This window comes from Pongo pygmaeus, chromosome 7 (genome assembly GCF_028885625.2).
Source record: "Pongo pygmaeus isolate AG05252 chromosome 7, NHGRI_mPonPyg2-v2.0_pri, whole genome shotgun sequence".
NCBI lineage: Eukaryota > Metazoa > Chordata > Mammalia > Primates > Hominidae > Pongo > Pongo pygmaeus.
In genome coordinates, this window is record NC_072380.2 from 70,066,470 (window position 1) to 70,093,613 (window position 27,144).

Below are 27,144 nucleotides of genomic sequence, written 5' to 3' on the forward strand. Positions count from 1 at the left end.
TGACAGTCCTCAGGCCCCAGCTCCTGCTCCTCCTGTCTCATCCAGGGGTGGTGAATTCCCCATATTCATGGGTTATGACTGGGCTCAGACCGTTCCTTCTGCTCAGAGGGCCTGTCCCGTCTCCCACTTTTCCATGTTGTGAACCATGGTGAAAATGTTGAGAATTCTTTCCCATACTTCCCAGGAGCTTCATTCCTCCTTCATCTGGGTTCTGGAAGTAATTTATTCTCAACCATGGTTCCTCCTGTTTGTTGGGTGCCCTTTATGTACAAGGTATTTGACAAGCACAGTCTCAACCCACCCAAGAACCCTATTCAACCCTATTTATTACAGACTCCAATCGGTGAAGAAACTCAACTACCTTGCTCTGGGCTTAGCTAGTAAATAGTGGAATTTGGATTGAAACACTTTTCCTCTTTTACCTCTTACAGCACATCGCACATTGTGTCATTGTCTGCCGACTTCGTTTCTGTCTTCCACACTAGACTAGGAACTCTTATGTGTCTTATCTGTTGATGACTTCCACTCCCATCCCAAGCATCCCCATACTTGGCCCACAGCCCTTGTTACATAAATGTTTATCTTGTAGGACCAATGAATGAATGAATGGAAGTTTGAATCAGTTACCAACTAGCTGCAGAGTAAGAACAGAAGCCTCAAGAAAGATGAAAATCCAATTTTACAAATTTAACATAAAATTTACAGGAATAAATTTTTGCTATACAAATCTAGCCATCACGAGAACCTATGTAAGTAGAACTCATAAAGACCCCAGGGCTTACTTTTTGGTCTTCAAGAAAAGGCACAGTAGCTGTTTTTATTAGTGGCACAGAAAAGTGATTTTGTTTCCTATGATACTGATCCTGCACAAGTTTTTTTCTTTTTTTCTTTTGGTTACTGGCTAGGGGTATATGAGGAAAGTCTGGGGAGGAAGGCTTGTTGGTGTTCCCCTGGCTTATACTCCTACCCAAAGCTGTGCTCCGCTGACACAACCGAAGAAGGACAGACAGGAAAACGAGGCCAGGAATCCTGGACAGGCCAACGTGCCTGAGATACCCACGGGGGATCCAAAGGGCCACCAGGCATCCCCAGCGACATCGGAAACACGAAAGGCTGTAGGGTGGCCAGAGCCATCAGCCTCCCAAAATTGTCGACCCTTAGACTAAACAACATCCTGCTGCCTTCCCATCATTAACCTGCCCTTTTATGCAGCTGATTTATTATGGGAGAAAACAGTTTATTGCGGGTTATTCAGTTACTTATTCAGAAGCTGTAGAGTGGCTCAGCAACAGGGACAAATGAAAATTTGGAACATTATACTCTCCGTGTTTACTATGATGATTCTTCTCTTCCATCACTATCTATAAACAACACTGTGAGGACAGAATTCTCTGAAAAGCTAAGATATGGGACACCACAAGGCCTGAAGCTTCCATCCAAAAGAACTAATCTGAGTTGGAGCTAGTGGGGATTAAGCATGCTATTGATTTAGTATTCATTTTTTATATTTGGACTGTTTAAAATTACTTATCCAAGAAATCCTCCAAGACACATGATTATATTATCATACTCATTTGTTGGGGAGGGTGGGGGATTGTAGTTATTAGTGTAATTTGCCCCAAACCAGAAAGTACTACTAAATGCTGTGATTAGAAAAAGGAGAAGGAAATCTGTATTTATATGGAAAAGAATTTACTTAGGATGTTATTCTACATGTTAAATTGTACAGAAGAAAAAGGAAAGAAACTGGTTAAGATGCTTAAAATTTAAATTTCTTCTTTGGAGAATCAATGACTAAAATGTCTCAGAAGGTATATATTAGGATCATAGTCGAAAAAAATAAAATATTACACTGATTATATATAGTGAAATCTAATTAAGTTTTAAGTAAAAGTAATAGTATTTCAAAGATACTTTACCTGCTAGCATTCTTTTTATCATCATCTTTATTGACCATAAATCAGAGCCCTTGGCTAAGGATACATTTTATTCCAGAAAAATTATTTCAGAACTTGATTTCAACTGTATTATTGGTCAACTATTAAATTTCCTTTTTTATTTCAAATGTCAGTCAACAAGGTGTAGCCATGTATAATATTTATAATTATTTATATCTACAATTACAGGCATTTAATTTGTCATTTGAGCAATGGTATGACATTGTGCTAAATACTTCAAGGAGAGACACAGAAGGGGAAATATTATTGGTCATTACTTCTTAAATATAAAAGTTTGTCTTTAAATAGCTATGAAAGGTGTTATAGGAGCATAGATTCCAAATTACAAGCCAAACATAAAATCTTCTAAACGTTATTTTGGAACTATACTTTCCTCAAGATAGCATTATTTTTAAATCTGTGCAACTGACTTGATTGAATATTGTTTGTTCATTATAGTAATTCATACATTTAATGTTAAGAAAAATATTGGACTTCAGAATAATATGAATGAATTAATCCTTATAAAAATAATTGTATGTTTTGTATTTATGTACAAGCATGTGAATCTCTTTTCCCAAACATAAAGCAAACTTCCAAATACACACATTTATTTTGTACCAGCCCCCACCCTCATCTGCCTGTATATTTGAAAAATAATTCTGAGCTCAGAAAATTGCTCTCCATGTGATGGGTATGAAAGTATGCACTTCACTCCTAAATTTTCACTCATACCTTATTTTTGGCTTATATTCCTGTGAATTTTTAAAATTTCATTGTCTGTTTTTTAAACTCAGTAGATTCAAAGCAGGAATTGTGAAGTAGATTATAAATAGTAATAACTGTGAGAGGTTGGGGAACTTCTGGACTTGTGAATAATGGCAAGACGTTAATAGCTAGCAGCCTGGTTCCATGTGGAACACTGGAAATCTAAAACATTAGACATCTACAGAAGGTGTTTATGTGTATTATAGTAGTTAAGATAGCAGCTGTGAATCATCAATAAATGAAGACGTAAATATATAAACTACTTTTTAATTTAAAAAAAGAAAAAAAAACTACTTTCAAAAGATTCCATCAGAAATGCTGATTTAAACAGTTTCCATCCTTACATAAACATTTGAGTGAGTGTGAAAAGACATAAGCTGCTATTTTCTAGGTCCCCCACGTGTGTGCAAACCCCTCCTTCTCTGACCATAGGAAGTAATTGAAGAATTAATGCTGTATTCTCTTACCCATTCACTTCATACCTAGTTTGTGCCTAGCATTGAGCTAGGTACTTTCCATACCTTACTTAACTGATGTAAGTGAAATAAATTCACCCATATATATTCGTAGTTTGGGTTAGTTACACTTCAAGCAAAAGGCCACTTGTTTAAAAAAAGACAAAAGTTTTTTGGGTTGTTTTTAGTAAAGTTTACAATTATAACAATATTAAAGTTTAAAATTAGTACTTTTGGCTGCGCATGGTGGCTCATGCCTGTAGTCCCAGCACTTTGGGAGGTCAAGGTGGGCAGATCACCTGAGGTCGGGATTTGAGACTAGCCTGGCCAACATATAGTGAAACCCTGTCTGTACCAAAAAAAAAACAAAAATTAGCTGGGCGTGATGGTGCACACTTGTAGTTCCATCTACTTGGGAAGCTGAGGCAGGAGAATCGCTTGAACCCAGGAGGTGGAGGTTGCAGTGAGCCAAGATTGAGCCACTGCACTCCAGCCTGGGTGACAGAGTAAGACTCCATTTCTTAAAAATAAAAATAAATTAGTATCTTCACATCAACAGCTTACCTAATAATTTTTACAAATACGCTCCACCTCACATTTGTTTGAAAAATCATGTACAGCCCCTTGTATAAAGCGAGACTTCTGAAGTCTGAGTCGTTGCAGTCTTTACCTTGAGCATATGTTTGTAACATTAGTAACAACCCCCACTCATCCTGCAGCTGATCTTCACCTGGCTGATGATTTGACTTTTCCACAGTGCAAGATGGTGCTGAGGGTCCACTGGCCCACGCCCCTGGGCTCTCCTGGGGTTTGTCACCCCACTTTGTTGGAATATAGCCTGGCCCCATCTGGTCCTGTTCCAGATGAGTGCTGGTTCTCATTAATAGCCTCTGGGAGCGATTTTTTTAAACAATATATTCTTAAGATTCCCAAAGGAAATATATCTTGTTTTATGTTTTTAAGGGATCTTTTAAAGTTTTCTGCATAGTAAGTGTCTTAGTCCACTTAAGGACTAAGGGCTAAGGACTTAAGATCTAAGGACTTAAGGGCTGCTGTAACAAAATACCATATCCTTGAGTAGCTTAAACTACAGACATTTATTTCCCACAGTTCTGGAGGCTGGGAAATCCAAGACCAAGATGACAACAGATTTGGTATCTAATGAAGCCCCACTTCTGGGCTCACAGATGGACATCTTTTCACTGCGTCCTGAGGTTGTGGAAGGGAAGAACTCTTTTCAGCCCCTTACAGGGGCACCATTCCCACTCATGGGGTGGCTCTGCCCTCATGATTTAATCACCTCCCAAAGATCTTGCCTTTTTTTTTCATTTTACCAGTTTATAATGAAAATTCTACATATGATTACTTTATGTCTGCATCTTTTCAATTGTTTCTTCCTTGTGTTTGCCCTTTCTCTTGCCTGCTTGATGAGATTTGGCTTTCTGTCCAAGGATCTTTCTTTGGTCTCTGTTCACTTTTAGCCTAGAAGTAACAGCTGGACTGAATGCCCACGTGGACAGTTGTGCCATTAGCCTTTTCCCACTGCAGCTGCTCAGTGTAGATGAAACATTTCTTCCTGTAAACCTGGACTGCTTTGCCAGTTTGCTGACATTTATAGTGTCCTCACACAGCCTGAACTTCATCATCATTTCAGATGAGCATGGATCAAACATTGTACTTCTGTGTCAGCTCTTTGGAAAGATGGGGAGACTTAATCTTCCTGCGAATGTGGAAAGGTGCCTTGAAATGCCATTTTGTGGTTCTTGCTTCAATCAAAAGTCACAAAGGGATTAAACTTCGTTTTGGCCACTACCAGTTCAGCGATAGCCACAAAAGGAAGACATTCTTCCTCTTAATACTATCACATTGAAGATTAGGTTTCAACATACAAATTTGGGGGACACACATTCAGACCACAGCGATGAAGAAATAAATCTCTGACTGGAAATGATTCATTAATAAAGAAGTGTTTGCTAGGCACAGATCTTTAATGGCACTTCATAGGTTTTCATTTCTGTAATTGCTTTAGATTCATGTCTTAGCTAAAACTTCATAAAGCAAACAAAGAAGATAAATGGCAAAGGAGAGTATAAGTGACTTCTTGGTATTACATCAGACCTTTAAAGTCTTATGCTCACTTACTGTCCCTTGTCCCTTTATTTTGGTAATCTGTGTTTTAAAGTAACTGACTGCCCTGCCATTGTCATCTGCACGTTTGATAGGTTTGCTCTAGCTTAACCTCTGAGTCTTTAATGAGCATGCCCTCTCTCTTAAGAGAAAGAATAATCACTCAAGGGCTAATATTTGTGCAGGGAAATACTATTTTTCCAGCTATTGCTATGATGTGAAACAGAATCAGAAGTGTTGATAGATCTGTCCATGACTTGTCTCGTCCATGGGAAGGGCTTGTGCTGGTCTGGTCTGAGAGGGTTACTACTAGAAGCCACAGTTGCTATTCCTCAATAGTCAAATAGATTTATGTTAAATAATTATTTTTTCTGGTAATGATATAAGAACAAATAATATACTTCCATGAATTCTCAGAATTTTCTTTAAAAGCTGTGGTTATATAACACTCAGAAATCTATACTGGCTTTCCCAAGTGTATTCACCCTACCCAGGGCGTCATCGTCTCAGCCAGCCTCATGCTGACCTCAGTAACTTTGTGATCTTGAAATTGCTGCTCCAAGTTCACCTCTCTTGAATCCCAGGCATTCTATGCAAGGCTTCTTTTTCTGTATTCAAACACTGACAGGCGAGTTCCCTTCTTAATTACCTGAACAAGTTGGGGAGGATTTAGATATCTCTGCTGGCAAAAAGATGAGAGACCAAACCACGAGGTGAAGGTACAAGGGTTGAATAAGTGTCAGCTATCAATGTGAGCGCTAGGCCCTGTTCTAAATGGGCCCCATGTGGAGATTCATTTAATCCTGACTTAATAATCCTAGGAGATGAATAATATTTTATCTCTTTTTGCAGATGAGGAAACTGAGACCAAGAGAATTTGAGTAGCTGCTGAAGGACATTCAGCTAGTTACATACAGTATTTAAACCCAGCAAGTTATCTCAGCCCCGTGTTGTGTTGCCCTCTGATGAAAGGCAGCAAGGGAGATGGTCTTCACTGGAATCAGACCACTAGAATTCTTGAGTGCTTTGGGGTCACCAGTCCTCTCTATTGGAAAGTTTTTTTTTTCTTAATTAGTAGTTGGATCACTATAAATTCTAGGCAAATCCACTTTCCTCAGAATATGTGACTCATCTTGACTAACACTCTTTTCCAAAATATTTCATTGCTCATCAGCTTGTACCCACCCCCATGCCCCACCCTGGCCAATTTCTTAAAGACTACTTTCCTGGCTCAATTTTCCTTTTCTTTAGAATGACAAAAAGTAATTCCTTTTCCATATACTTTGTCTAACTAAAGAATACTATTAATACATCATCTTCCCCAGACAACGAATTCTATGCACAGCACAGGTGCACAGACATACACACAAACACACACACACTAGTCAAAAGCAGAGCCTGAGTCATTTTTTTTTATTTTTTATTTTTTAAATTTTTTGGAGACAGAGTCTCACTTTGTCACCCAGGCTGGAGTACAGTGGCATGATCTCGGCTCACTGCAACCTCCTCCTCCCGGGTTCAATCGATTCTCGTGCCTCAGCCTCCCGAGTAGCTGGGACTTCAGGCACATGCCACCACACCTGGCTAATTTTTGTATTTTTAGTAGAGATGGGGTTTCACTATGTTGGCCATGCTGGTCTCGAACTCATGACATCAGGTGATCTGCCTACCTTGGCCTCCCACAGTGCTGGGATTACAGCAGAGTCTTGAAGTATGTAAGAGCACCTTGGAACTTTTGCCCATCCCCGGCTTTTATCTTCCAGACATCAGTACTGTACAGCAGATGGCTAGTGATACAGTGTACCTTATTCTGGTGTTGAGAAATGTATTATGCTGAGTATAACTTAGACTAGGAAAAAACTTTATTCCTGATAAAAAGTAGTGTTAGCAGAGGTAGAATAGCATAGTGATAATAATCTGGGATTTGGAAGCCAGAGAAAGGCCCAGATTGGAATCCTAGCTCAGCCACTTGGAAGCACTTTGAACCCTGGCCAGTTCATTCACTTATTTAACAGGGTATTTGTAAACTCTGTGTACCAGGTCCTGTTTTAGGCCCTGGGAATGCAGAACACAAAACAGATCAAGACTGCCTAAATACTAGTATGGAAGACATACATACATACATACATACATGCATGCATGCCTGGTAACCAATTGGCTGTACTTTTAAAATATATTCAGAAAACAACCAGCTTTCACCACTGCCATCATGATTCAAACCCCTCAGATCATTGCAGTAGCCTGTTAACTGGTTCCTGCTTCTGTTCTTCCCTCCTGCAGTCTTTTCCCAACAGAGCATTCAGAAAGCTCCCTCTAACCCATGAGTCTGAGCCCTCTCTCCTGGGTGCAAAACCTCACAGTAGAGTCACATTCTCCTTGAAGACAGCCATGGTCCTTGACAGGTTGTGTCCATTATCTCTCCATCTCCTTCCTCCCATGCCAGCCACACCTGTCCTCCAGGCCTCTGCACTTGTCTTTCCCCTAGCATCTCTGTGGTTACTCCTTTACCTCCTTCATAACTTTGCTCAGATATCCCCTTTTCAATGAGGCTTTTCTTATTTGGCAGATATAACAATGCCTGAATAAAGAATGAGCTAACCTACCTATTTCATATACAGATATGCCAACCCTAATATTCAGACCAGATATATTTTGTAATACTTTTAAATCTTCTGTAACACATCTGTGGAATAAGCCTATTTTGAAGTTCTTGGGAGTCCTATTTCTCCCAGGCACTGAAACTTGAATGTGTCATGATAGTAAACCAAGAGATTATAAATGAATGAACATTCAACATTCAATTTCCAGGAAGAGATTTAAAAAGAGATAAGTAAATTACCTTATTTGTTTTTGTCAGAATTTATTCCATTTAGGGCTTACAATTCTCAATTCCTGAGGCTGGAGAACAGATTGTAGAGCATCAGGAATGGTTTGCTAACTCAAAACCATGTCAAGCTTCTTAACACGACGCACACAGCATTTGGGGGCTGCCTCCAGGAGTGTAAGCCTGGCTGCTCCCTCAAGACCTAAAGAAAGCAAGTGAGAAGGTGAGTGCATATCTCAGGATCTGACGGGACAGCTGAAAGCAAAGAACCTCTATTGTGGCAGGTTTATTTTATAGCATTTTTGTGCCGCTCTGTCCAGAATCACTTAACCGGTGTGGGAGAAAAATCAGTATTAGGTAAACCAATTAGGGAATCTCAGTGAGGTATTTTTCTCTGAGTCTAATAAAGCGGAAGCTAGCTGAGCTCTACCTGAGAACGGTTGATGTGATTCGATGTGGTGCTTTCTTGATGGCAGCTGGACACAGATACAAAAACAGTACTTTATTCTAATTTACGCCCCAGTGGGATGATCCATGAACCAGTATTCGAGAAAAGAGCCAGAAGAAAACTCTGCAGAAAAAGCTTCAGAAACCTCAGCTTTGATACATAAGCACAGAGCAACAGAACTACTGCCAAAAGTGGGGATGGCAAATTTGGGGGAGGCTTTAACCTCTCAGCACCTCAATTTCTTCCTTGGCCACATGGTAGTCATGAGAAGCATCTGTAGTGGAGCCAGCCTGCCTTGTTCAAATTCCAACTCCATCTCTCTCTAGCTAAGGTAGAGCGAGGGTTTTCTTGGGTAAAGTATTGAACGCCTTAGCATCTTTGGGCCTCATTTTCTTCATTTGTAAAATGAAGGGTAGTAATAGCCCCTGCCTCATAGAGTCATTGTTAAGAGTTAATATGTTCATATTTGCAAAATGCCTTAGAGTGGTTCTGGCACATAGTAAGCACGGTCTGAGTGCTATTTCCATAATCATTATTATTATGTAGTATGTGCCTAATGAATATGTATATAAATAAACATAGTCTATAACCAGAAGGCATTTTTGCAATTTCTTTATTTAATTTGCATTAAACTTAATAGAGTGGAGACTTAGTTCTCTGTTAAACTCTTTCAGAAAACTAACGGACATTAAATACAGGACAGCATATTTAAAATTTAAATTAAGAAGTATCTGTCTTTATAGATAATTATACAATACTGTCAAATCAGTTTCCAGAAAGTATCGGAAAGATTCTAGAGTAACATCTTTGAATGTGAAAAAGATAAATCCTGTGTTCACAAATGTCATTAGCTTTATGTTTAGCTTTAAGTTTTAAAAATGTTTACCCCATTGTCATTAATCTCTTTATTGATAATAATGCTATTTCCATAATCCCAAGGGACCCAATTCAATATATTTCTTCTCTTATTTCTCCTCTCTCCACAGACCTTGTTCTGTGATATTATTTTCCAGACATTTGATGAATGAGCATGGTCTGTCCTGGAAATGCCAATGCAGATTGATACGGCCAGGGATTAAGCCTCAGTCAGGTCTCAAGAGCCAGAAAGCTCTGCAGATTTACTAACCATGAGAATGGAAACTAGCCGCATTCCAGGACGTTCGGATTTCACTCTTCCCATCCCAAAACGGGTTATCTTTTTTGAAGGGGGTAGGGGAGACCAAATTTCAGGTTGGGTCTGGGTGCTTACCGGAAGATTAGCGGTGGGAAGTTTCTTCAGACTAGCTTAAGTAGAAAGCTTAATTGCAGATGCTTACTTCTAAGGCAGGGTGGGGCGTGGTACCTGGGGCTGAGCTGCTGCTGCTTCCAAAGTGTCTGCACTAAGGAGACTGTTTACCTTCAGTGCATTCACACTTTTAGTTACAAAGCAGCAGCACCTTGTAGCAGCATCAGTTGTGAGCATCTTCCAGGCCACTTATGGATTAAAAACTCCAAAAATCCCCTTTTGAAACCATAAAAGCAGTTTGAAAAGTACCTCATTCTTAGTGATATAACTTCAGATGTTATTTTGGTGCAGCCTGGGGAACACTGTTTCCCTGAAACAGATAGCAGTCCTCATAATGATAAGTTTAAAAAGCCACTCAACCATATTCGTGCTGCTGGCCTTACAGTCTCATTTTTAGATTCTTATTTTAACATTGCCTACAGACATTATTCTTATATTACTTCAAACATTCAGAACTAAAATTATTCATGATTTTCTGAAGAAATGAGATAATGGCATCCTTTAGAAACCAAAAAACAAATAATCTGAACAGACCTGTTCACTTGCCCCTTACTGGAGGTGGCTGGACTGAAATCCAGAATGGAGCCAACCCAAAGCGGGCAGCGTTCCTGAAGAAAGTTCGTGTGCATGCCCTCCATTTTCTCCCCTCATAACTTATTTTCTCTTAATTTGAGTTTAGAGGGTAACTTAGTTTGAGCCACTGTAACAAAATACCTTGGATTGGGTAATTTGTAAACAACAAAAGTTTATTTGCTCAGTTCTGAAGGCTGGAATGTCCAAGTTCAAGGCACCAGCAGATTTGGTGTCTGGTGAGGGCTCCGTCCCCACAGATAGTGACTTCTTGCTGTGTCCTCACGTGGTGGAAGGGACAAGCACACCCCCATAAGCCTCTTTTATAAAAGGGCACTAATCCCATTCATGAGACTGATGCCCTCATGACCTAATCACCACCTAAAGGCTACACTTTTTAATACTGTTGCACTGGGGGTTAGGTTTCAACATGTGAATTTTGTGGGGGACACATTCAGACCATATTAGGGAGAAATAGTGGTGTGTAAATTTATCATTGTGACTGAAGATCTAACATTCCAAATAACTTGGTTCTAACTGGCAAGGGTACTTATAGTCTTGTTGCAATCACTGTAGGATATATCCAGACCCCTCTGATAGCTTTAGTTCTTCCCACTGACCTGTCTGCAGAGATTCTTCAGGGTTGTACTGCTTCCCAGGCTGGCCTGTGGAAAGAGAGTAGGTGACCACTCTGCTTGTTGCAGTTCTTTGGCACTGACTGCACCCGGCATGCTGCTAAGCACTCTCTGCGGGTTATCTCATTCTACATCCTCAACAATCTGGTAAGGTTGGTTATTATCATTGCTCTTTTACTACTGAGAAAACCAAGACTCAGATTTGGGTAAATAACCTGCTTCTGGGAAATGTAGCCAGTAAGCCACAGAGCCCAGGGCCGAGCCAAGGTTGGTCCGACTTCCAAATTCATACTTTCAGTCAACATTTGTACATCCCAGAATCGTGCCCTGGACTTAGTGACTCTGAGGACACCTTCCTCAAGGGCACATGGTTTCTACCTAGAGTGAGGAAATATGAACCACATGGCTGGAGCATATTTAAAGAAGATAGGCAAACTATGTTTGCAGATAAATTTTTTTTATTATTTCAAATATCTGGTCCACAGCATACAGTTTTCTTAATGAGATTGCTTTAGGAATACCTCTTTATGTAGAAAGAGGGTTTTTCATCTTCCTGATCTAGTCCCTCTCATCTGAGTTATCCACTGAATTATCCACTTTTTCATCTTCCTGATCTAGCCCCTCTCATCTGAATTATCCTGTAGACTGTGGCATACTGAGGAATAATGGAGAATGTAGGAATAAGAGAATAACTCCACCAACAGCCATTATCTACCTGGAGAAATTCCAGGCAGGGCATTTCAGGAAGTACCTCTGGTATTTCAACAGGTGAACATCTTTCTGTGTAATTTATTTTTGTGTTGGAACACAAGCTTATGGATTGCTGGATCCCATCCCAGAAGTGGCTACCCCTCCACTGCAGATAAGAATAAGAGCTCTGAGGGTGGGACTGTCAGCCCATATTGTTGAGGTTTTGATTTATTACCCAAGAGTTGTGTTCTAAAGATTCCCTCATTTAAAGTACATGCCTCTGGGATCCATGAAATTCCCAAGGTGGAGAAACAAGAATAGATGTAACTAGGCTAGATGGAAGACTGGGAGAATAGGTGATAGTTATTGAAAAGCCTGGCGGGGTTGGGGCTGACATCAGAATCCCCTGAGGCCCATTCCCTTCCACAGCCAACATCCAAGCAAGGTGGAGTGTCCCCATAAGAAACGTGGGAGAAACATGCCACTCCCCTTCAGTTACACCCTTTGTTCTTTCAGTCATTTAAATATTTGAATATAAAGGGATGTAAGGGTGAATAACAGATGCAGTGATGTCCTCTGGAGCTTGCTTAGTTCCAGTGCAGGACACAGACAATAAATGTAGATTTTAGTCAGTGGCAAGTTCATGCAGAAAAATCAGCACTCTAATAGAATGAGGCACGATGAGCCTCCAGATGCTGTGTGGCTGATAGGTCTGGGGAGGTGTCATGCAAACAGGGAAGCCAGAGGCCCATTGATCTCTGTTGTCCACACGCACCACTGTGGATGCAGCTTCAATGGTCTCACTGATAGAACAACATAATAATGCTTTTGAATATCCTGTAGGTCTCAGAAGTCTAGTAGAGCTCGTCAAAGTAAAGAAAAGTATTTGGGTTTCAGTCAATCTTGGTTTCCCAGATTCCAAGCATCCATATGAGAATGCTTCATTTAGTAAGTTTTGAATCTATGAAATTTACTCTGTACTGTATGGAAAACCTGTAGGAATGTTTTAAACTCATTTTTAGTTTGTCTTTCCCCTTGAATTGCCCAGGGAATATGCCAGATGGCAGAAATTATATAAAGTTGGGAGTCTTCATAATTAGTTTACTTTTTAAGTTAATTTTATTATGACAATGTAATATAGCTACACATTCTGCATAGTGTCCTTTAACCATGCCTCTTTGCTTATAGACAAAGTCCTCTTTTTATAGAGTTAATGACCTCCTTTTTGTCTTTTGCTGTATTTTCTAATATATCTGGAGTCAGATTATTTTCCCAAATGTTCCAGCATTCCTGCCATATGCCTTTGAATAATATTTCACGTGTGCTCATACAGACCTCTTTCCTGGATCTCTATTCCAGGGTCATTTCAGGGCCAGTTGCCCTCTAAGCTGTTCCAACAGCTGCTGTGCTGTGACTTCTCATCAACAGAATGTGGGAACCGCCTTTGGCTGCCCTTCTGGATGGAATCCCCTCTTTTCTTGGATCTCATATCTTTTTCTTTGTAGGTTTATTCTCTCACCTTACTGAAGCACACCCTCTGTAAGCCTCCTAAGTAAAGGGGCCTGGAAGGTATATTTTTGAATCTCTGCATATCTACAAGTATCTTTATTCTATCCTTCTGCTTGAAGAAGGATTATCTAAGCATAAAACTGTAGGTTAATGATTATTATCTCTTAAAAATAATTTCCCTCAATTTTGAAGACATTAAATGCTCTTTTCAAGTACAGTACCATTTTGATTCCTGAATGTGCCCTGATTTTTCTCTAGAAGCTTTTAAGATCCTCTCTTTGTCTCTGGTGCTCTGGAATTTTACAGAAACTTGCCTTACTGTGGATTTTTTGTTTCTTTATTCTCTAGATATTCCGGCCTTAGAAGTACTTGTATCCCTTCATCTGATTAACTTTTAATATTTTATTTATTAAACAATTTCTCCCCTTCAACATCTTCTATTACCCTTGCTTATAATTGTTATTACTTGCTTACTGCATCTGCTGGGATGGATCCTCTAATTTTTAATATATTTTCTTTCCTGTTTTCTAACTTTTGTCATTTTACTTTCTAGGACACTTCCTTGATATTTCTTCAAGCCCACCTATTGAATCTTTAAATTTTAATTGTATATTTAATTTCCAAAGTTTATTTTTGCCTTTTTCTGTTGTTGGGTTTTTTAAGTGTGTTTGCTTTTTATTTTAGGGCTGCACTAACTTCACTTTTTTCTCTATTTCATTTCCTAGGCCTTTTGAAGTTCTCTGCAAATGTCCTTTGCATATCTTGTTTTCCTTCAGGTCGCTTTTGTTCTGTTTATTTCAGTAGTCTCTGCCTTTCATGTTAGAGGTTCGGCTGCCTATTACCATTTAAAAGGGAGTTCCTAAAACTCAGAGCGGAATCTCAGTGTAGAGGTGGGAGTTGCTGATGATGGAGTGTGCTGTATGAAATCACATGCAGAGCTGACTTTCTCCAAATTAGAACCCCTAACTTCAGCAGGCGTCTCCCCCAGATCATACCTTCCTAAGGCTGATCAGTTTCTTCAGAGGGAAAAATAATTCCTTTCTGGAAAGCGTCCTGTGTCCTGTTCCTTGCCTTATGAGAGCTCAGCAGAGCGGGGAGCTAAAGGTCCCACCCTTTGAAGGCTCCCTTTACCCTAGTCCTCCTGCTATCAAACTGCTCCCACCTGCCAAGGACCCCCTGGGTGCTAGCAGAGATGGCAGGTGGTGTGGGGGCTTGCCTCACTGCCATATTAGGGTGGGGTTTCAGGAGCCCACTACTGCTCTATTTGGTGCTTCACAGGTTCTGTCTTTTCAACTTTGTTTCTGAGCCCACACTCTTGGCCTCTCCTGCCCTCAGTTCCTGCTCCTTGGGGGGGGTGGTGCCAGGCAAATGCACTCACTTCTTTCTGGGATCTTCCCCAGACCCCCAGACACTTCGAATGATTGCCACCGTCCTGTGAGATTAGTTCCAATTCATCTGTACACTTTGTGTCTCTCTTATTCTTTCTGCTGTGTTTATTATTTTCCTTTTAGCAGGGATTTGGGAATAAAAAGAGATAAACTAAACAAATCTTGCTACCATTTTGAACCAAAAGTAACATTGTTACTTTTTAATCACTGATTTTGTATAATTACACATTATTTAAATGATAGCAGTCAGACTATTTATCTAATATTCTGTGTATGATGCTATAATCTTTAGAACCCATTATGCAGAAAATGCTAAATTCTGTAGTACATGAACATGATACGGTAAAGATTTTATACAGATAGTAATTATAAATTATTTGATTAAGCATGACTTCTCCTTTATAAATACTCATCGAGAAAAAAATCTGTCAGCTATGCCAGACTTGTTTTCGTAGCTGTCGTGATTTAGATTCTGAGGTACCCTTTCCTGCTGAACACACTTCCTTTGGAAGACAGAATAAAAGCAGATTTCTGAGTTAATTAAGAATGTTTGTGACAGGGATTTGATTTTGTTCTATTTATATAGAAAATGTGTTTTTCAGATTCTTTACAAATGCAGAGGATAAGATATCCATGTAGGACAAAGGTCTTCTTAATTTTATATCTTTTATATCTCTGCTAGCCTACTTTACCCTGTTTCCCTTTTATTTGTTTCTGTTTCTGATTATTTAATAAAAGTGTCAACCTAGTGAAGGAGACAAAGTGGAAGGCTAGGTTCTCCATTAACATCTTACTGTTTAATAGGTTGAATTAGGATTGGGCTCTATTTTACTGACTAGAGGCCACATATACTGGCAGAATATTCAGTACTGGATTCGTTGGGTTACTCAGTCAGCCCACAGTAAAATGATTTGTACTAGAGGGAGCTCTTCATGTCCCTAATGATGACGAAATTGTGAAACCCTCAGCTTCTCTGATAACAAAGCACAGCAGACCATTGCTAAGAGGAGTTCTAGTGGATCAATTCTTGGGTTGCACTGTCTACCAGAAATGCTTCCATCTCAAAGCCAAACAGATGGAACAGCCTAGTTACAAATAGAGATTGGGATTTCATATTACGCTGCACAGGCAACCTTTTTCACTTGAGCTTTTCATTATCCTTGTTTATAGTCCTTAAATCTCAGAAATGCTGTCATAACCCATACTCTAGTGATGTATGTGAAGAGAGGTGGAAGGTAGGAAGGCGCATCCTAAATATGCCTGATGCATTTTGGGGAGATGCTAAAGGATGAGAAAGCCACCCTGTTTGCATCACTGATACTAGAACTGACTTGCATATTTAGGTGGAACTTAAACTTGGAAGTGTATGTTGTTTTCAAAACTTCTCCCATCACTCTACACTCATCTCTGTTAAAATGGTCAGTTGAAATGTAGAATTCATGAAGGAGACTTAGGAAATGTCAAATATGGTATCTCTGACTCTAGTTCTTCTAAATAGATTACATGATAATGAGGAATTTTTAAAGAAAAATTATTCTTTTTATGTTTGGTAGACCGAAACATCAACTCTGCCCCAAATCCTTGTTCTTTGGTGCTGATTTTTTTTTAAATCTCTTATCAAAATATAACTTTTAAAGCACTTCAGTTTACAGTAAGAAATCATTGAAATCTAGAATTGTTCTGCTTAGATTATTATAATTTGTACATGAAAATATTATTGAGGCCAGGTGCAGTGGCTTACGCCTGTAATCCCAGCACTTTCGGAAGCCAGGGTGGGTGGATCAGCTTGAGCCCAGGAGTTCAAGACCAGCCTGAGCAACATGGAAAGACCCTTCTCCACAAAAAATATAAAAATTAGTTGGGCATGGTGGCGCATGCCTGTAACCCCAGCTACTCAAGGGGCTAAGGTGGATGGATCACTTGATCCTGGGAAGTTGAGGCTGCAGTGAGCCATGGTCCCGCCAGTGCACTCCAGCCTAGGTGACAGAGAAAGAAAAAAAAAGAAAATTATTGAGAAACTCTTTCAAAGAACGCTATTAATGTGTTAAATTTCTTTTGTTTCTTATCTCATCTTCTCAATGTAGCTTCAATTTAGTATCCTCATAGACATGAATCATTTCATATGATTGTGCTTTATTGCCTTCAGTACTATTTAAAAAACATTTTAATCCATGGCGTATTCTGAACCATAACAGTGGAAAAAGACTTTTTGTTCAAAAAGAGACTTCATTTTAAAATTTTGGAACAATTTAGGAGATAGTCTCATTTTTCTGATTTTTAGGCCAAAGTTTGACCCTAGGTTATTTTCTCAATATTAAAATATGACAAATGTGAGAGCCTATTTCTCCATATAAAATGTCTTATGACCTGAGAAACATGTCAACTTACATTGTAATTTTAACCTCTTGTTATTTTTTAAAATCATGATTGTTCCTTTATTTGGGAAGCAGATTATGGATCTCTGTCTCTTCCCCCAGCTGTTTTCTTTAAACTTTTTACTTTGAAATTACAGATTCACAAGAAGTTGCAAAGATGGTAGAAGTTTCATGTGTCACCCAGTACCCTCCCATGGCTATGTCTTATATAATTATAGTACAGTATCAAACCAGGAAGTTGAGCTTGTATGTATAGTTCGTTTTATCACTTGCATAGATTTGTGTAACCACCACCACAATCGAGATCCTATTCTGTATCACAGAGATCCTGTGCTTTACAAGCACCCTCATGACTCCTCATCCTTATCTCCTGAAAACCACTAAATCTGTTCTCCATCTCTCTAATTTTGAGAATGTTACATACATACAGTTTGTGACTGTGTGACATTGGCTTTTTTTCATGCAGCTGTTCTTCAGATACATCCCAGTCATTGCATGCCTCAATAGTTCATTCCTTTTCATTGCTGAATATCGACCATTGTATGGATATACCATAGTTTAGTTAACCATTTGCCCATTCAGAGACATTTTGGTTGCTTCTGGTTTGGAGCTATTACAAGTAAAGCTGCTCTGAACAACTGTATATAGTTTTTGCGTGGATATAGTTTTCATTTCTCTGGAATAAATGCCCAGGAGTGCACTTGCTGGGTTCTATGGTAAGTGTATGTTTAGTTTTTTAAGAAACTGCCCAGCTATTTACCAGGGTGTCTCTACACTATTACATTCCCACTATCAAGGCATATAGTGATAGAGTTTCTCCGCATTCTTGCCAGCATTTATTGGATGGTGTCTCTGTCTCTCTCTCTTTTTTTTTTTAATCTTACTTGTTCTAACAAGTGTGTAGTGATAGCTCATTCATGAATAGTGATAGATTTTAATGTCTTATAATGCTGACATCTTTTCATATGTCTATTTGCCCTTTTTATGTGCCCTCTTTGTTGAAATGTCTTTTGCCCATTTTCCAATTGGATTGTTTGGTTTTTTAAAGTTGAGTTCTGAGAACTTTGTACATGTTCTAGGTATGAGCCCTTTGTCAGATGTATATCATGCAGATATTTTCCCCAGACTGTTGCCTATCTTTTCATCCTTTTAACAGAGCCGTTCACAGATAAAAAGTTTTTGTAATTCTAATCAGTCAAATTTATCAGTTTTCTTTCATGGATCACTCTTTTGATGTCATATCAAAGAACCCTTCATCAAGCCACAGGCCCTAAAGATTTTCTTCTTTGTTGTTTCCTAATAATAACTTTTTTTATTTTACAGTTGACTCTATGATTTTGAGTTAATTTTTGTATAAGGTATGAGATAAAAGGTATGAGGTCAATGTTTATATTTTTGCCTGTGGATATCCAGTTGTTCCAGCACCATTTGTTGAAAAGTCTAGTCCTTTTTCTTTGAATTGCTTTTGCACCTTTGTCAAAAATCAGTTGGCTTAACTTGTGTGGGGCTCTTTCTGGGTTATCTGTTGTGCTCCACTGATCTGTGTGTCTGTCCCTCCCTCATACCACAATCTTGATTACTGTAACTAGATAATGTCTTGAAATTGAGTACACTGATTCCTCATTCTTTATTCTTTTATCTCAGAACTGTTTTGGCTATTATACTCCTTTGCCTTTCCACATAAGTTTTAGCATAATCTTGCATAAGCTTGCAAATAACTGATGGGAGGTTTTGCTTGATATTCACTCTTCCTTCTCCCTCATTTTCATCTGGCCCACTTTTCTTACACCTGCTTCTTCGTTGTTGTCTATCTTGTCTTATATGATTGTCTACATAGAAAATCTCAAATAATCTACACAAAAATGTAAATGAAAAGCCCTAGAACCAAAAGGTGAGTTCAGCAAGTTCGCAGAATATAAGATCAACAGACAAAAGTCAATTGTATTTCTCAATAGTGATGAGTATGTGGAAACTCGTGTTAAAAATACTATACCATTTACATTGGCTCAAAAAAATGTAATGCTTAAAAATAAATCTAATAAAACACATCTAGACCTTATATGCGGAAACCTACAAAAGACTGATGAAAAAAATCAAAAGTCTAAATAAATGGAGAGGCAGATCCCTGTTTATGGACAGGAAGGCTCAACCTAGCGAAGATGTCAGATTTCTTCAAAGTAAACAGGTTTAGCGCAGTGCTTCTCAAATTCCATAAGGGATTTTGGAGATTCTCTTTTAATGCATTTCATTTTTACAAGAACATCTAGAATTTGCATGTGTTTGGATGGATTGACCAGGGAAGTGATTTTTCTCACAATGCACAAGTACTGTCAGTATGTCCAATTAAAAATAACCCTTTTACTATAAAAATATAGTTCACACCTTCTGTATGACAGACAGGCCCTGTGCTCAATGTCTTCCAGCCTTCGTGCCATATCACCTTCACCCACCCTGTGAGGAAGGTGCTGTTATTATCCCATTTAACGCATGGGAAAAGGGAATCACACAAATGGAATTCTCTTGTCCAGAGTCACAGAGCTAAAAGACAGGGAAGCAGGATTCAGACTAGACCAACACGAGTCCTGCGTCTGCTCTGCGTTCAGTGTTCCATGGCCTCCTAGGGGTTTTAGGGCCTTTTTTGGTTTCATCAGGATTCTCACATCAAGTTCTCTCAGAGAATTCTACTTTTCGAAAAATCACTGTAATCCTTACATCACTTCCCTCACCAGCACCCTGTGAGGCCCTGTTTTGAGTTTCCCCAGTCTACTATAGGATTTCAGTTTCAGTTAGAGAGCTGAACCCAAAGATTATTTAAATTGTCCATTTGATAGATACTTTTCAGGAAAAAAAAATTAACTGTGTTTTGAGAATGTTGATTAAAAGAGCCCTTCTCATCTGTCAGAGAAGGATGGCTGTATAAGTATTTGTCTTTTGCCCTGCAAGTGAGGGAAATGGATTTGGGGATGACACATCACTTTTCTGAGGTATCAGAGGAAGTAGGTCATATTTTGCTGTTGATCATAATGTTTGAAAAAGCTGGCATTGAAAAATGAGAAATTGCATTTTGAGTAGTTGTTTGTCCAAAGACTAGAAATATTTTCTGAGACAAACAATAAGTTTTATATATTTTTTTCCATCGTCTCCCTAGGATAACTTTTCTTTTGTGGTCAATTTTAGCCTGCTAAAAGGAGTCTTTGGCTCTTCATAGATGTATTGGCTGCATTTATTGAAATGTCTTTTCAAGTATCCTTGTAAACACAGGAAAGCTTCACCTCCTGAGTTCTAGAAACAACACTGGGAGTGATCCAGAATGCCTTAGTAAGTAAAATAGATGAAGGTTTAAAAGCCTCCGTCTATCTTTAGAGCTATTAAACACAAGAGAAACATTCAATATCTTCCCTCTAGTAGTCAATAAGAAAGAAGAATGTCACAAAAGAATTCGATCCCCTCTAGGCTAATGGAAGGGAAACCACCTGAGTCAGAGAGTTGGTCTGGAGAGACAAGCATTACACCCAGTGGTCTCTGATAGCATCTCAGCTCTGAGCCAGTGGCCTTAGGGGTACTGTGTCCCAACTGGAGGATTAACAAGGTGATTACTAAACTGTAATTGCTGGCTAAATGTCTTCCAAAGACTATCATAATCTCAGAAATTAGCTGACACATTACATGCAAATATAACATGACCTTTTAGCACAGTTTATTGCAGAAACATCCAACTCTCAATAACATTAGAAGCTGCCTCTGTTCTCCAGTCAGCCACCCCCTTCGGGGCCCCTGTTGGTAGTATTTTAGCCCAATAAATGGCTCCTGTCCAGTGGTTCCCTTGGCCTGGAGGAAAGGAAGGCGCTGCTGGAGGCTCTGTACACATTCTGTACCCTCTCATGCATGCTGTATGAGAAGTATGTGAGGCTTGAGGCTCAGGACCATAAAGGATGTGAGGGATCAACCCTGGCACAGATCGCAGCTACTAGAACAGGGAGGAACAAAAGGCTGACAGCTTATCAAGGCAGAGCCACACCCATGCAGGGTCTCCGATGCCCACGGCTGATGAGATGCCCCTCATCCTGCTCCTTCTTTCTTCCACTCTTACTTTTTTCATCCAGTCTGCTTAAACCTCCCTCTTCTTTACTGTCTTTTTTTCCTTAGATTTAATCTACTTATCAAAAACATTCTTGTCACTTTCTTAATATATTGCAATGATTTTTTTAATGCTTAAATTCTTATTACAGTTTATCTTTAAAATTCTGCCTTCATGTTCTGTCTTCATGTTCCTTTCTTCTTGCTTTGAAAATAGAAGTTTCAAAGAAACATAGAACCTATTAGAAAGGAACTTGACATTCACCTGCCTCCTCCTTCCACCCATTATAGGAATCCCCTCTAAAATTTCTTGAACAGGTGTTAAGACTACCTCTGCATGAAGTATTCCTGGGATAAAAATCTAGCACTTCTTTAAAAACCAATGAATTCTAGTTTTGGAGAGTTTGAATTGTTCAAAAATTCTTCCTTCTGTTAATCTGCAAATTGCCTTTATAGTCTATGATGTTCATCTGATAATGTTTTCTCCAGTTCATTAAAAAGAACAGTAGCTAACATGTATTGCCCCCTCTACTGTCATGAGCCCTGGTATCAGCCCCATGGCACAGCTAAGGAACCTAAAGTTAGAGAGACAATTCCTCAAGGTCATGCAGTGGTAAATGGGGGAGGGGACTCACATGTTCTGACCCTAGAACCTAGAACCTGTGGCCACACCAGCCTTTCCTCCTTATAGTCACAGTTTATGTTTTCCCTTAGAATCCAACCATAAAATCTCCTCCATCTCTACCCTGAATTGTGCAATCTGTTCTGTGGAATGTATGTGCATGCCTGAGCATGCCACAAAAACAGGGAATTGTGTCTCTTCCATTCATGTCAATACCTCTAGTGCTGGTAACAGTGCCCAGCATGAGTATAAATTGAATGATTGAATCCCTTCCTTAGCTATTATATTACTCTGTGAATTCTTAGCTGTTTTCTCCTAGGATCTCTGATTCTCTGTTGATAAACTTTAAATTCACAGAAGCAGTACTTTCTTCCTCTGTCTTACAGATGATGAAATTATCACTCATCAGATGACTTGCTTCTGCCTGATGTCTAGCAAATGGAGAGTTGCAGTGACCTGTCCCTATTAGGTTTTGCCTCTGTGACCATGAGGCCATTGTTTACACATCAGCGTCTAAGAATATTCCCACAACAGTATCACTGTCTTCCTTTTCATGCTCTCTGCCTTGTGCCCACCCTCAGCCTCCGATAGCAATCCATATAGGCACAGGCCCCAACCCACAGAAGCTCTCTTCCACTGCCACTCCTTTTAGAGCCCTTATTATTAAAAAGGCCTTCTCCTCCAACGCCACCAACCAGTTAAGAAAAATCCCATACAACCTCCTGACACCTATAAGTCATTATTCTCTGGGTTAAAGTTTTCGGTCACATTTTTATCCCCCTGTTCTCAGCATTAGTGTAAAGTCTTTCCTGTATCACATGCATTTTTCTTTCTGTTATGTCATTCCCAACATGCTGCCTTTTTTTTCTCTGTTGCCCAGGTGGAGTGTAGTGGCAAAATCATAGCTTACTGTAGCCTCGAACCCCTCCTCCTGCCTCACCTCCCCCCCAACCCCATTAGCTGGGATTCTAGGCATGAGCCACTGCTCCCAGCCCATGCTACTATTTTTACCATTGAAAAATAAATATCCTCTCTTGGTTCTGCTTACCAACCTCTAACTATTACCTCCTCTCCAAACTCATGAAACAAGCCACCTATATCACCGTCTCCTGTTTTATTCTTCCCATCTCTCCTGAAACCCTGCCAATCACTTTACCAAAACCCTTCATATCTAAGTCAACAGTAATTTCCACCTTAGTAAATCCTTGCTCTGCTTTTCTTTTCAGCACCCATGCTTGTCATACTACATACTATATTGATCGGTCGATTGATTGATTGCCATATATGTGAGCTCCACAGTGTTTATTTTGTTCACTGCCTGGCACATTTGTAGATACTCAGTAAACAGTTGCTGAATGAACAAATACTCTAGTCGGGGTGTCCTGCCTTCTAGTTCTTCTGCCTATATAAACTTGATTAAACAGGTTCCCTTTGAAGTGGTTCCCTTGAGGGCAGAGCTTGGGGGAAAGTTGCATTGTGTGGGTCTGCATGGTTGAAGGATCTGTCCCCAGAGATGGGCTCAGGCTTCACCAGGATAAGCTGATTTTTATCTAATCAGGTCATGACTAGACTGTTGGTTTTCTGTTGCCCAGAATATATTCTAATTTCCTTAGAAAGATATTAGAATACTTATTTTCCACGAAGGAGGGTGTCACCACATTTTGAGAGCCCCTTGGAGAATCTCACCAAACAAAGAGGTTTTATTGTCACTGCCTCATATTGGATTCATTGGGCCTATTTTTTATATTTTATAAATGCCTCTCCTCAAAAAGTTTTCACATCATCTTCCTGCCTCTCACTGCCTCTCACTGATGTATCCTCTGGCACAGCAAGTACTCCTAACCACGGCTTCTCCCTGTAGTAGGTACACACTCTTCCACCGTAGCAGGAAGGAGTTTTGCTGTGAAAGCAGCCTGGGGCTTGGCATCGTACAGGCGGGGGGTGGTGAGGGGGGCGCTGGCCAGTGTTTTTTCCTCTTTTCCTTCCTGGCTGATGTTCAGGTCTGGCCCCTCTTCAGTCCTTGTGGCCACAGATGTTTCCATGATCATCCAGAGCAGTCTTAGGGCACATGCTTAGAATACAGATGGCCTCGAGGTGGACAGCAGCTCCTTCAGCTCACTGACTGCAGGCAAGTCATTGAAACCCTCTACGTCTCTGCTTCCCCATCTGTCAAGTGGGAGAATGACAGGTGCTGGGCAGGGCAGGTAAATAGGAGACATCCACCCTGCCTGGCATGAGGTCTGGCTGGTGACAGGCGGCCAACAAATGGTTGCTGCTGTGTTCCTCTTCTTAAATTGAAGGTGCCTGTGCCCAAAATCAAAAGCTTAAGAGATCATGAGGCACCAAACATCAGCAACTACCTTTTACTGCAAGCAAAATTATGCTCTTTCTTGTTAAAACATAGGAGAAAACTTCATTTCTCACTCAACAACAAGAAAGCTAGAGACTGAGAATAAAATAACTTTCTAAACGCCAACTCCCTTTTTCACTTTGGGGAGTTATTTTTCTTTAGCAAACAGGAGTGAGAAGCTTAAATGTTAATCAAGATAGAAGCAGGTGGTATCATTTTAACATAAAAGCATGATGGAATCATGTAAAAAAAAAGTGCATTTTATTTTAATGTATATTGAAGGCAAAGTTTTCATGTCTAATGAAAGATGTATTTTGCCCTCCCAGCAATGTCTGTAATTTTTTAAAGTATTGATCAGATTACTTTTAATGTTGGTTTTAGATTATTATAATCCTTAGAGAGCCTCTTAAGTGAGCTTGATTTTGTTTTTTTTTCTTTTTGATAGCAGGCGCGAGTGGGGAGGCCGGTAAGTGAACAAAGCCACTTTCATAATACATTAGGTGAGGTTTTTAGATTTGTATTCTTTTATCTTGGGGCAAAGGCACATCCTGAACTAAACACATGTCACACAAGAATCTCTACAAGAGATTCCAAACTCTGCTGTCCGCCAGTATCTGCTGTGCTGGGCAGGCAGGAGCCAGGCAGCTGCCCTCAGGTGTCCCATCCTTGGGGAAGGAGGGTCATTACCACCACTCACCATTAGGGAATGAGGACTGTAAGGCAAGAGCCCGGGAGGAAGGATGGGACTCAGAAGGAGAGGTGAAAAAAGACTTCCCTGTAGTTTTGTTGACTCTTTTTTCAGCTTGGAAGACTCAAGGAGGGGAGGGGATTCCAGGAGAGAGCGCACAATGTGGAAGCAGGCATCAGAGAGCCTGGGAAGGAGGAGGGCATCTTGGTCAGGGGAGGCTGGATAGAGGCGACAGAGCCTGTGGCCCCTGACACCAGTCTCTCCTCTCCCTCCTAAGGCAGTGCCTACCTTAGGCACAGCTGGACCCAACCTAGCTCTGCCCAGTGGAGCCCAGGCCTGCTGCTTTCCTTTCAAGGAGCTTAACGGCAGAGCTGAACTGGGCCTGGGCAAGGTGGATGAACTTACTAGTCATTGCTGAGCTTCCTGTCACTTGAACCCAAAAATAATATTTCAAGTGCAAATTGTGATGAAGCCTTACCTTTAACATTCTAGGCTTGAAAATGATTTTATGTAAGACATGTTAAGTGCTGGAAAGATGAAAATATGTGCTGCAAGAAATAGGTGTCTATCGTCTTACGTGTCTTATTTTGAAGATTATTTATCCCACAGTTCAGTCTGAATTCACAGAAGTGAAAAATAAACTGTTCTTTTCAGAATATACTTAAGGCAAATAACTAGTTGTTCTAACAACTGCTATACAAAGAACTCTTCAAGAGATGGAAAATCATTCTAGGTGTTTTTTGACAAATGAGATCAACAATATTCACTATTTTTTTAAGTGAACTTACTGGTTCTGCTGTAAAATTCTACCTTGTATTCATTTCCTTTTGCCCCTTATTTGTGCTCTAAGCAGAATTCAGTGCTAATGTGTTTCTTAGGTTGTGAATAAGCAGTCTCCGTGTATTTGCCTTATATTGGAGATTACTCCAATCAAAAGGAGGTACTTGGAGTATCGTTTCAAATATATACACATTCCCAACTTCGCTTCCCAAGATTTTATCTGACATTTTCATTGGGCCTTTACAATATGAAAGGGTGTGCTAGATATTCTACTGAATGCTTAACATTTTAGTTCAACTCCCTGAACATTTGAAATAATGCCTACTATGTGCATAGCTGAGGGCTTTACTAAAAATAGCAGTAAAATTAGGTGACCTCTGCTCTTCATATGCTCTGTGCAGTAAGACAGAATGAAACCACAGTCTTATGTTACTGTTCTTTTTCAAATCTTTCATTATTTTCATCAAAGTTTAGCCAACTTTGATAGATCCACAGTCAGTGGCGTAAAGAAGGAAAATTTAAAATGAACAGAACTCAGTTTATAAACATTTTACCTTCTTTTTTGTGCATTTAAGCTATTAACAAGCAGCATGGTTATTTGATTTAACAAAAAATTAAGGCTTTTTTTTGTCCTTCACCCTCTGGAGGAAGCTGGTATTAATACTAAACAGTGAATGGTCAAAAGAGTAGATTTTCAGAAGTAAAATATAATTAGTGTGGGTGCCTGAGCCATATTACTTTAATATAAAGCATTTAAAAATACATTTGGTGCTTCATACGTATCTCTGTAACAGCTGAAACAACACTGTGATAAGGTAGGGTGGACCAAGCCATCCTTGTACCCACTTTGGTATGAAGCCCGCGCCCCTCCATAGCTGAACATCTTAGACAACCTCTTTAAATGTCTCTGGACATCAGTTTCCACATCTGTAAAATGGGGATAACAACACTTGGTTTAGGGATATTTGCAGGATGGAACTCAAAAATGTGTGAAAGGCATTATTACAGTTCTGGGGACAACATATGTGCCTAATAAGAAATGGTCATTACTAATGGGGCATTATTACAGTTCTGGGGACATTGTATGTGGTTAATAAGAAGTGGTCATTACTAACAGGTAATTTTTTAACGTAATTTTTGTAGCAATTTATCTAATACACTCAGAAGAATTCACCCAAAATACTGCTTTTTCTCCCTTCAAATTTAAATGTTTCATAACTTTATTATAACACACATTTTATTTCAGAGTAAATATCATCTTCTGCCCTAAGGCTGTTTACTAGAAATTAAAATATTTTTCAAAAATAAATGTTCTATATATATTGGCACAGTAAACTTTCTTATCATTTGTGCTAGATTTGCCCTAGAGTACAAGTTTACACAGCTAAAGGAGAAAGCAGTAACATGCAAAGTGCAGACCCTTAAAATCGACCTTGGTAGAAGCACTGGGCACGGCTCCCCAAATCCACACCACCCTGAGTTCTGGTCTGGGCTCTCTCTGCCACTCACCAGTACTCACCCTCTCCTCTATACAAGGGGATCAGACCGCCTCTTAAGGAGGCTCGCTGACATGAGGTGTGGGAACTCACAGCACAAAGCCTTATGAACTGCAGGAG

General features: G+C 39.6%; 1 protein-coding gene across 11 annotated transcripts in view; it reads left to right on the forward strand.

Moving 5' to 3' along the window:
* Positions 1 to 27,144, forward strand: part of FAM110B (family with sequence similarity 110 member B) — a 157,805-nt gene that overhangs the window by 117,766 nt on the left and 12,895 nt on the right. For 3 of the 11 annotated variants that reach the window (XM_063668790.1, XM_063668785.1, XM_063668787.1), the window contains one exon: positions 8,145 to 8,334. The exons of 6 other annotated variants lie outside the window; for them this stretch is intronic. The gene's annotated coding sequence lies outside the window, so the exon portion shown is untranslated. Of the gene's footprint in view, positions 1 to 589; positions 3,329 to 8,144; positions 8,335 to 27,144 lie in introns of those variants that run through there. 2 more of the 11 variants (XM_063668789.1, XR_010127205.1) reach the window with 2 other exon arrangements.